General features: G+C 34.5%; 2 long non-coding RNA genes across 2 annotated transcripts; both read left to right on the top strand.

Annotated features, from left to right (window-relative positions):
* The first annotated feature begins 515 nt into the window (after positions 1-515).
* On the top strand, positions 516-5273 carry LOC140337940 (uncharacterized). Its single transcript, XR_011922156.1, has 3 exons — positions 516-652; positions 4356-4427; positions 5208-5273. It is a non-coding gene; the product is annotated as an uncharacterized lncRNA (long non-coding RNA).
* On the top strand, positions 5274-11546 carry LOC140337941 (uncharacterized). The gene is made up of 3 exons (XR_011922157.1): positions 5274-5536; positions 6418-6492; positions 11507-11546. It is a non-coding gene; the product is annotated as an uncharacterized lncRNA (long non-coding RNA).
* The last annotated feature ends 395 nt before the right edge of the window (positions 11547-11941 follow it).

Here is an 11941-nt window from a genome sequence, read left to right as displayed (position 1 = left end):
AGGTCTTCAGGGAACCCCTGCTATAATTTCTATATCCACATCTCACAGTAGATTAGTGTGGTGGTCAGTGGGAAAAAAGACGCCATTACTAATAGCCAAAAGCAAAAACAAAAAATAGATTTAAACTTTATTTTTTTTTGTTTAATAATTTATTTCTGTACACACATAACTGTTTTGGCAGCTGTCAGCCATTTGGTCCCCATGTCGTAACACAGTAATCATCAGGAACAGCACTGATTATTTTCCATGGCTATTGTGCTTAGGCAGCTGGCAATGATTGTACAACACAGGATTAGCAATGGGCAAAAGCACAAAAGTACAAAATCCAACATATATTAAAGTTGCTTCTGCAAATCATATTTTTGATTTGTGTTTACAGTTTTCACATTTTATTGATTTTATTGGTATTAATCAATATTATTAAACAGTATTTATTTAGAGCCAACATATTACGCAGCACTGTACATTAAAAATGTGAATTTGCAATTTTTCTTGTGTTCAATAGATATTGGTAAACATGGACAAAGTCGAACAAGGGCCAGAAGACATTCCCTTCACGTTAAAAGGGTCCATGGAAACCCTGTTACCTATTCAATTATTTGAATTCAAAACACATTTACTGGAAGTTGTGGAAGAACTTCGTATGGAGCGGGTAAGAGACATTTTGTTAACCGCTTATATTTCCATATGGATGAATGGGTTAAATGCATCTTTTCATGTTGGTATGTATTGCATGAATGTTACTGTATTTAAAATAAAGGATCACCGCCTTCACCTTGGGACCCTGTTTCATTGGGAAAAAAAAGAAGATTTGCAAAGACATATATATATATATATATATATATATATATATATATATTAGCCTGTTCCTTCTGAGCACCAGGAAGCAATTTATGGTTATCGTGGTCCTTCTTTTACCGTTAGAAACAGTTTTGATTTTTTTCATCCATATTAAAAAGCTATTTAATTTCTACATATGAGAGCCTGATGCTGGGTGAAAAGTTGATTACTATGCTATATGTAAATGTTGCATATATATATATATATATATTTATGTGGCATGAAGATGGTTTAGAACATTCGGGTAGTGGCTGGAAAAAAGTCAAGGTTTTTAAAAGTTGCATAGATGTCCAAAGACCAATGTGGTCCCTCTGTGGGAGGGGTTTGGTCAGGTGCAATATAAACTACCTGTGCTTAAAAGAGTTGGGACCATTTCAGACCCCTGGTAAACTGCAGCGTTCTGCCGCAGGCTCAGCCACAGTCCCATAGTTCACGTGAATGGAAGAGGACACCACATAGTGGTACTTACCTGCATTGTACGGTTGTTGCCTGTAGGTCTGTGCTGTGACCACAGATGCAGTCGTGTGCAAATGTTGCTCACAGTGCAGTTATTGTACCAGGCTGCATCCAGCTGCATCACACGATTGTTGCCTAAAGGTCTGTGCCATGGCCACAGTTGCATGCAAATGTGGTTGCCTGTGGTGTGGTTTGCTCCTCCTATCAGCACAGCAGTAGTTTGCTGTGTGGCCAAGATTTGTCTAAAAAGGGCCTTAGCTCATGTGTATGTGTGCTCATGCCCTTTTTTCCATTGTAAATAGTAAACTATCATATGACATTTTGGCACAAACCACACATTCTGCCTCAAAAAGTCTAAAGAAATTTCTTTTACATTTTTTTATGTTTACTCAGTGACAGTATGAAGTCAGAATTAAAATAACTTTTTTGTTTTTATATTTTCAAAACACATTTACTGAAGCTGATTCTTCAGAGGGTTTTTGAGTAAACAATTTAAAAGTCAAAAAGTAAAGTTGCAATTGACTGAATGTCATGGAAACGTTTTCCTATTTTGTAGGAGGCAGATTATGTGTTAGATAAAAAAAAACCTAAAAAATGCCAATCAGCATTTTAGACATCAAGAACACTAGCCTCATGTATTCTCTTCCTAAATCAGTTCTGGGTCAGCAGCAGAGAGGCCTGAACAATTCTGTGTCCAGCTTGTAAAACTACAGCCTGAAGCAAACATTTTAAAGAAGTCTTGACACTTTGTAAAGGTTAGAACTGGTAAATAAACCATCAAATTACTCATCTTTTAGTTTTATGATGGTGTTTATATAAAAACACTTAAATGCTTGTAGTCCTAAGGCATGTAATAAAACAGAACATTTTAAAGGTCTCCTCTTCTAAATTACGACTTTTTCTGGCTTTTTGTAGCAGAAGTTGGAAGCGCAGGCATTATTTTATCTTGGCAGGGAAAGTTTGTCTGGTGTTTTTGATGCTTTATTTTTCTTGCTAAAAGGCTTTTTTTAAGAGCGTAGATTCTTGGATGGAAGTTTGTCTGATAAATTCTTCTAATGTTTTGTTAACACAATTGATTTTGTGACGACTGTGTATTTGGGAGCATTTGCAAGTGACAGACTTCTAAAAAGCCAACCTCCAAAACAAACCTCACAGGTGAATACTGAGCACCTCTAGGTGCCCATTGGTTCTAATTATTACAAAGATTTCTCAAGCTAGCCTGAAAGCTAACAGATTCTCCTCTGCTGGCTTTCTCCAATGATTTCCAGCTGATCCTATTTCCCCCTTTCCTGGCTTACTGGTACAACCTACACTACAAACTACATCTGGCCTTTGTTTCTCTCTTGGTACTGTTAGCTCTTCTAGGTGCTCTTCTTCAGATTCTTTGTGACTCCTCTAGGAGTCAGGTTTAATTGTCTGTACTACCCCTGGGAAGATTCACCCTCTCTTGCCACTGGAACTACACAGAAACTCCAACATTTTGAGTCCTCACTAGAAAAATAAGAGGAAATCTCCTAATTGGTTACTAATCCCATGGCAAGTGTCTAAGAGAGATTTATCTCACTAAAGAAAATCACCCCATTTTTTAAGATGGCAAAAGAATAAGGTTTAAATGATTTTCTATTCCAAAATGAAAAAAACAACACGTGACTATAGATATACTGTATTGTTATGTAAACATTTTATGTATTTACATTAAAACATTTTATGACTATTATTTTCAGGAATTACCATATGTATTACTAGGATATGTTTTAGGAATACCTTGTTGTTTATTTTTCTTTGTTTTTACTTTATTGTAGCTATAACTAATGTCACAATTTATAATATTTTTACATTTGTAAAACCAACACCCACCAGCTTTTTTAAAGACAAGCAAAACAATTTCAATTTTGTCAAATCATGTAGGAGTAAAGTAAAGCTCTTTCTAATGTAATTTTTGCACATTAGTGACGGAAAATTATCCAACTTTAATGATTTTCATTTTTTTCATATGTTGTTTGTGGATTTTGTAATTGACTGAAACTCATTTACACATTTTCAAATAGTGTTTGGTCATGAGGAAAAATGGATTGACTTAAGGGATACGGTTTATTGTTTACTCCCAAAGTATTTCAGTTTGAAATGTAATTGTGATAATAAGTTACGCCACGTCAAATAGCAAAAATGTATCAAAAAAGTTGAATAAAAAACATAAAAATCATTGTCATTATATATATAATCATTGTCATTATATAATATAGTGTGCAAAATCTCAAAACCAGTTCTTCTCAACCAGAGTGACTGAACAGTTTGCTAGGGGTTCCTTAAACTATGAGGAATTTGTGTCTCTCAGGTCAATTTACCTGACACCAACAATCTTTTTGCTCATCTGAAAGGGTGACATTCTTCCCACTGACCAGCAATATGAGGCATTCTTCCCACTGACCATGACATTAATGTACTGTGTGTTGTGGATATACCAATTATAGTAGGGGTTCTGTGAGAAAGTTATTTCAGGTGGTCTTCCATTATAAATGGTTACCTAACAGTAAAACATACATTTTCTGAATTGAAATTATCAAATTCAATTATATAGATGAATATGTGAACATTGCTTGATGTTTTGTCCAAATAAGTAATGCAAATACAGAAAATATACATGTTGATGTCCCAAAAGTGCACCTAGCTTAAAAACATACTGGTAACTTAAATGTCTTCCCTTCAAATTGTCAACAGACAATCGGGACAATTACTAATAAATGACTATGATATTAAATTGTGAGGAGGGACAGTTACTGACTATGGACTCATTTCTGTTTTATCTGCAAATTCAAGGGTAAATAGGCAACTTCGTATTGTATTGTTAATATTGTGCACAGCTGTTTGACTGCTGCAATCATTAGAAAGAATATCTAGATTAAGTTGATCATACTCGTACAAAATATAATTACACACAAATTGTAAAGGTTTTCATTAAAACAGGACAAGTAATGATCTTCATGCAATAGCTAACAATTTTTTATTTTTTGTTTTTTTTTACTTGGTTGTTTTTATTTATTTATTTATTTGTTTTTCAGCTTGCTAAGCTTCAGTATGAAGAGCAAATTAGCAAACTTCTCATGGAAAAACAGGAACTTGCATGGAAAAATGTATGTACAAAAGATTTCTACTCATATAACCTGTTTCAAATAACTCCTTTGTAAGTAAGCAAATGTTAAAGGGGAGTTTAACCCCCAGCCCAGGAGCATAAACTCATATAGAACTAAAAGTATGTAAATTTATGTTATAGAACCAAAGGGTTCCTAAAAACTATATGAATTGGTTTTATTGTTCATTTTCCTGTTATTGATGTTGAAAAGTTTTTATTTAATAAATGTTTTCATTTTACTTAAGAAAATAAGTTATATCCTAGAATCACTGTTTTGGTATAGAAAAATAGAAAAATGTCAACAGGCAGAACTACTTCCCCATGCAGAAGGAGCTTAAAGCAAAATTATGCAGCTTAGAAAGAAGTCAAGTGCAGGTTAAACACAGCTGTCCATGATCTCTGGATAAATTCAGACTGATCTCATACAGAAGTGGAATGCACATGGAAGCAAGCTGCACTTGCCTATAGACTCAAGAATTACATTTCCACTGTTATGCAGAGTGGAGTCACAATTAACACATTTGAATTTTAGGCTATTAAGTTCACTTCTGTAAAAGATGGCTGCTGGTTATTGCTCAGCCTTCTTGGGCCATTAAAGCTGTGGGAAAAAAGAAGTGACAAACGAAAGCAGTATATTCTGATTAAAAATAAAACTATGTCATAAACAGTAAAAAAAAATCCCAAATATGTACTAGTCCATTGCTATAATATTTTTGTTTATCTGAGTGACTATTGTTTCTTTACTTGCAGAGATGTAAATAGGTTTATTGTCTTTGATTAGGAATCATTTTCCCATCAAGAAGAAATCATTGAAAAGAGGCACAAGGATGCATTGTCTGTTTTAAAGAAGCAGGTATAGTATGCATCCCAATGCCAGGTATTAGCTTTCATTTATGATTTACACCAGCATGAGATTTTCTCAGCATTATTTATATGTAGAGGTCAATGTAGACTGCAAGCGCGTATTTCTAAAAGCATCACCAGCACACTGAAAGAAAGCAACTATTTTATTTGACATCTTTTGCTCAATTCTGGTTTGGATTTTCTGAAAAGTTTTTTTCTCCCTGTTTACAGTTTCATGCAAAGATGTGTGCACTGGAAATGGAAAAGGTATGAATAAAATATTAAAATAAGCCCATTCATTCAAGATTTCAGGGTAAACACTAACTTTTTATAACAAAAACACACACATACACAAAGGGATCTATTTATAAATGTTTTCTCCCAATGTGCCCCCAACAATTGTCCATAATCTACATATTTTGCACATTGGATTTAATTATGTGTAAATTTATGTTAATTCAGGATTCATATATTTCTAATAAATCCAAATATATAAATTTGGGGAAAATTTTTAAATGGACCCAAAATTTGACAACTCCTTTTACAAATATTTTAGTTTATTAAATGTATTTGCAAAATTGTGTCTGCTTTCTTTTTTTCAAAATAAGAACCAAATGGCAGGTTTTACAGGAAGGATTGGGTCTTCAGTCCAGTAGTTCCTAATAAGCAATAGAAATTCATGTTTTGTTATCCTTCAGTGCTCTCCGGCTGTTGGTGCATTCTTGGTGTGGGCTGAATGATGAAAAAGGTTTTATTCTTTTTTTTTATCAGCTGTGTCTGAATATGGGCAACTTGCTTTTAGTTTAATCTGTTCCCAAAACTTGCAGTTCTAATCTGGTCACTTATTGTAAAAGACAACCCACATATCTGTTTCCCTCACAAATGCCTTTTATTAAAACAAGATGTCTCCAAGGAGTTCCCTTGGTGAAACATTCAACACACAGTAATATAGAGTACACACAACAACAAAAAAATTAGCATATTTTGTGGTATATTATTTTCCTCGTTATAATTGCCCAATTGATGGAAAAACATGTTATTGCTTCTCAGTAAAGTCAGGATTTTATAATTCTGGACAGATGTCTATAGTATTTTGCATATCCTCTATTATTTAAAAAAATAATGACCTGTTTTCTTTTTTCTTTAAGGGAAGGTTTCAGCTATCTGCAGAAACAAAGGAAAGAGAAAACATTGGCTTAAGAGAAGAGAATAAAGTATTGCAGGTGATGTCACAATTGATTGTTTGGTCCATTTAATGCTTCTATACACAGGGGCCTTTCTGTGTGCCTAAATCACACCACACTTTGGGGGTCTATTAAAAAATGGACCGGTGGAATTTGTTCATCATTACCACAAACAATGTAAAGTTATATGAAACAAACCTAACAAAAAACAATAAACTGATCTTTAAACGTGTTAGAAAAAAGTGGTGACAAAAGTGGGATAGATGGGGAAAAATTGTAAACTGTTGTGTAACAAACCAGCTGAAATGAATCAGATGAAGGAAAGTCTGCCAAACATTCAAATATCGTGTACATCTTTATAAGCTTGGCAAAAAAATAGGCTCAAACAGCTAAAAGATGGAAATTGTTAGCAAATAGTTACTTGTAAAGTGACTAAAACCTGGTGAACAAAGTATTCAAACATATGTTTTTATACAGGGGATAACAAAAATAAGCAATAAAGAGCAAAAGTTCAAAAAAGAACTATATATAGATAACAATTTATTGTTCATTTAGTAACAGCCCACTTAGTATTCTTTACTAAAAGATAATATTGACAATCAGATGTCCTTTAAATAATACCTACAATTGCATCAGGATTGTACTAAAAAAATACAACTATGCTACAAATTTTACTTAACATCTAGTTCTGTCACAGTTTCTACAATACCCCTGAGCAAGAACCGGATAATTGATGGCTGGATTTTCGATTGTTAACCTGTATATACCCTTTCAAGCCCCATGAAGCAATAAGTTGTCAATGTTGTCAAAATACAATATCCTTTTGGGTGTTTTTTGTAAATGTATCTGTCAAACATTATAATACATTTAGGGATTTGCTAAAAAAAAAAAAACCTGCTCTCTTCTTTTCCTCTTTGGCTTCCATGGTTTTGTACTATTTGCAATAAGGGGTTGACACCATTGACCTAAAAATATATATTAAGGGCACTTAGCAGCTATCCTACTATTTCAATGTACATTGTACAGCAGTCAGTCTGTTCTGAGACATTACATAGAGCAACAGATAAGCAAATTGCTTGGGTTTTTTATGATTATTTATATAGCACTGATATCTTTCAGAGCGCTTTACAGAGAGTGTACAACTCATGGCTTATTGCTACTATAAGACATGGATAGGATTTGAAAAATATAGTTAAAAGAAAAGATGTATCTTATACACAACTAATCAATATTTGATTGTTTTGTCTTTTAAATGTCAGATCAACCTTCAGGATTATGAAACATATACTGCAATCCATATGGATACAACTAAATACTAAAATAAAGAACCATATAGAGATGAATTAAAGTGCTCCCATACTGTAATTTCAGACTTGTTTTATTGTGCTGACATATCTTAGATAAAGAGGGATGGTAGGTGTGTCATAGGAGTAAATACCTAACAGTTGGAAAAAAATGCCCCAATTCTGGATCAAATGATTTGGGGTTGCTTTAGCAGTGCATTGGAGTGCTGATGTCAAGGTTAAGAAAATATTTGATCAGTGAAATTTACATTTTAGTGATAAAGCATTTTTGTGTATAAAAAAATTACAAAAACAGTGAGACCTTAAAAATACACTAAAACAGCCAAGCATTTTTTTAGAATCCCAAACCCAATGTGCCATTGTTTGTGAGGTGCCCTGGAAAAGTTGTGAGTTTGTTTTTCCTGCACACTGAAGCATAGACAGTGTATACAGAACTAATGGGGGCAGGAAAGACAATTTACAGTAGAAGATTCAGCAGTCAATCACTGAGATAAACAAATATTTGTTAAGAAAATAAGGACTGTTAATGTGTATGATAAAACACAGATCGCAAATAACAGTTTAAACATTTATAAACTTTAAAAGCAACAATAACATAAAATTGATAAAATCACTATTAAGTCAAATCAATGATAGTAGAACAGTAGAACAATTCAACAACTGCATATCACATAAGCATTAGGTTATCTGAAAAAAAAAACAAGACAGGTTTTTCCTTTAAACCCCTTTAAACAAATTCCAAATAGTTCTTTGTTCCATCAGGCCAAGTATACATAACATTAATTGTTGTACAGACTGGTTAATTGTACTGTTGGAGGTATGGCATTCATTTGATTCTTATTAAAATTCTTCCACAAATAGCTTGTTTTCCCTGTCATCTTGAGCATGCTCGATCATTTTCTTAATGCTTCTTGCATTTTTGGAACCAAAATAAATGCCCCCACAAGGATGACCTTATCCATGAGATCAGTTGGGATTTGTTTTGCCTAGTTCAGTACATGCCACAGTGGAAGTGATGTATAGTGTATCTTATGGTCCACTGCTTCTGATACACAGACAGATGAGAAACTAAGTAGCAGTGTTTAATGAAAGAAATGACATTTTTTACTAAACGGTATTCTGACCTGTAAATGAAACACAAATACTGGTCACTATATATGACAGTGTATATATATTGCTATCTAGTTTTAAATAGAAATAATAATGTTAAAATCAGCATGCTATTTTCTTTACGTTGGATTGTTTTTGCATATATCAAAATTAACTTTATTTCCTAACTTTATTTTGTTTACCTAACTGTATAACTTTATTTCTTAAAACTGTTGTCTTTACTTAGTTGCCTTAATTTCTATCTATTACCTAATATTTAGTAATGTTTACCATGCCCTACTACATAAAAATCTAAAGCTGGTCATATGCTATACGATGAGATTGTAAAATCATTATGAACCCATGTTACCAAAATTGTAATGTATTGACACATTTTAACATTTTTTTGTATCTAGTCAGGCAGGAATTTGTAGCAGCAGCATTTGATAGTAAATCTTAAGAACGCTGTACAATTAGATTGTATAGCGTACTGCCAGCTTTAGTTTCCCACATAAAATCGTCCTCTATAAAAAAAAAAGTGGTTAAAGCCTGTTTTTTTAAGGCTGTGAATTAGGTTTAGAAATATATTTGGCACGGATATGGATAGTATGGACCAAAAAGGTCTCAATTAGCACAAAATGTCACACCTTGTTTTTGAGGTTAACTACATTAGGTTTGTATAAAAGAAACCAGTGAGGATATTAAAATTGAATGTTGCATTGATGGCTTAGTTATTGGAGGCGCAGACTTTGAGACCATCATTGTGATGCTACTAGGTTCATATTTAGTCAATTACCAGTAATCACATGCAGCCATCAAAGTCTGAAGAGTTCTTTCCCTTGCATTCTTGTTCTGGGTCATCAGTTACTTAGATTGTCAAGCCAGGTCAGAAAGGCAGCCCTTCATTTTTTATCTTTACAGACCACATTAGCTAGGATAGTTCCCCTATTTTTTTTTCACTTTAAAAATTTGGTATTAGGAAGGTCCTTATTGCAGAAAGGGACAGTACCTGCAAGAGCCCTGCCCATTTGTCAAACTTCGCTGAGCTGTGTATGCAATGCCTGCTTCCCTTGTTGGTGCTGGGACTAAATGAACCCCTGCATGGCTTGTGCAAGAGTTAGGTTATCCTGGCCTGGCCAATCAACATGGCTGCATGATCAGAATTATTTGAATGCAGAAAAGAAAAAGGGAGAAGATGGCACACCTGCAATAAAATAGGGACAGGTTCAGGCTTTAAAGTGTATTTACAATCTTGTATAACATACAACAAAACACTATCTCCCAAATCCTTATTGCCCATAGAGTCATCCATTATGCATGGTTAGATAATGTTAAGAAGGAGAGTTGTAAATGTCAGAAATAAGGCATTCTGTGCCTACAGTCATGCAATGTTCACTACAACACACAATTCACAGATGCATCTTCAGGTGCATAAGTCCACTATTTAAAATGATTTGCACCCCAGTGCACCATGCTTAGCTTTGTCTTATAACAATCCTGACACTAGTGACAAACTGCTTGATAGCGCTACAGTTGCTTGATCAGTGGACACTGCAATGTGAAATTTAAACCTGGCTGGTGGCTGGCTGTTGTGTGTAGTACTTCTTTCTGAGAGGAAAGAGGGCTGGGCCAAAATTACTTTTCTACAGGAGGAACTTAGCCAAGGCATTTGCTACCTAGTTGCAGTGAAAAAACAACATGGTAGTCCACCTTCACAGCCATAGCACCAGGCCTTTGTGATGCCTAGCAAGATTCAATGCCCCTGATTCATCAAGCAGAATCGGATTATCGGTCGCGCATTCGTATTAGCGATCCGGAATCGTACGCGGTCGCGCTATTCAGCAACGGAAAAAGCTCGCGCACGGAGCCGCGCTTATCCGACAGCTTTTTACTGGCCCATTGAGCTTTAGAGATCCTCCTTAATCGCGCAGCTGAAATCTAATCGCCTTAATTGGCAGATTCGCGCTCCCTATTGTGAAGGTTGGAATCCGGCTGGTAGTGAGGCGGGTGTACGCGCATACTCGAGTCCGGACCGCGGTAATCCGCGATCGCTGGCCGCGCGTACGTTCGCGCTTCCAGCGAGCGCGGATTTCATTGATGAATCAGGGGCAATAAGTCATCTGGAGAGAAGGGTGTGGGCTGCAGGCCATGATCTGGACAGCTATGGGTAAAGGATAAGTTGCAGAGCAGGGATTTACACCTATGTGTTTTCCTAAAAAAACAATGGAAAGGCATTAAACTTATGGCAATGGGTAACAGACTTTTCATGTCATTGTAAGTCATGATGTACATCCATGCATGTTCATAAGTGTCATATTATATATAGGTTTGCATCTTTTTTGATGTGTTTATATTGATTATAATAGGAAACCAATGAAACCAAAATGTAAGGATGCATGCAACTAAGTTTATTTATTGTGATATATTTAAGTCTAAACCCAGAATTTTTTTTTAGTTTTGGATAAAGTGAAAAATAATACCCAATTGATTTTCACTTGACTAAATCTTCTCCAAATTTATTGTCAATAGTAAATCAGCTTTTACAAGTTTATACTTATACGGCTTATACTGTTGATTACTGATTGACATGCTGTGTAAAGTATAGTTATCACTGTTATGATATATAAGTAAATAATGTTCATACATTTACATTGTTGCAGCTGTCAAAATACAACCTGCAGAAAAAGGTGGATGAGATGGTAAGTAACACAATGCAACTGATGGTTATTTTCTAAATCTATTTTTAAGGTTATATACAATGCTGTTTTTATGTTACACCTTTACCTCACAAATACACAAATACAGGTATATTGATTTCCACAAAATAACTTTCCAACTTAATAACAATGTTATAAATGATTTAAATACAATAGACAATTTTGAACTTAGAGGTAAGTGCAAATTACTAGTAATTACAAATCAAATATATAAGGTAGCATAAAAATACTACATGAAATTATGCCCCAGGCTGAACCTTTTTTTTCTGGTTTCAGTATCCATGTTTCTAATACTAGATGCCAGCCTACTAATTAAAGCTCACAGCATCAACCATAGTGGAGTATTAAGTTGGCCAGTTGCTCAGTTTTGCAGATCAT

This window comes from Pyxicephalus adspersus, chromosome 9 (genome assembly GCF_032062135.1).
Source record: "Pyxicephalus adspersus chromosome 9, UCB_Pads_2.0, whole genome shotgun sequence".
NCBI lineage: Eukaryota > Metazoa > Chordata > Amphibia > Anura > Pyxicephalidae > Pyxicephalus > Pyxicephalus adspersus.
Note: the sequence above shows the minus strand (reverse complement) of the source record. Positions and strands in the feature narration are given on the sequence as shown.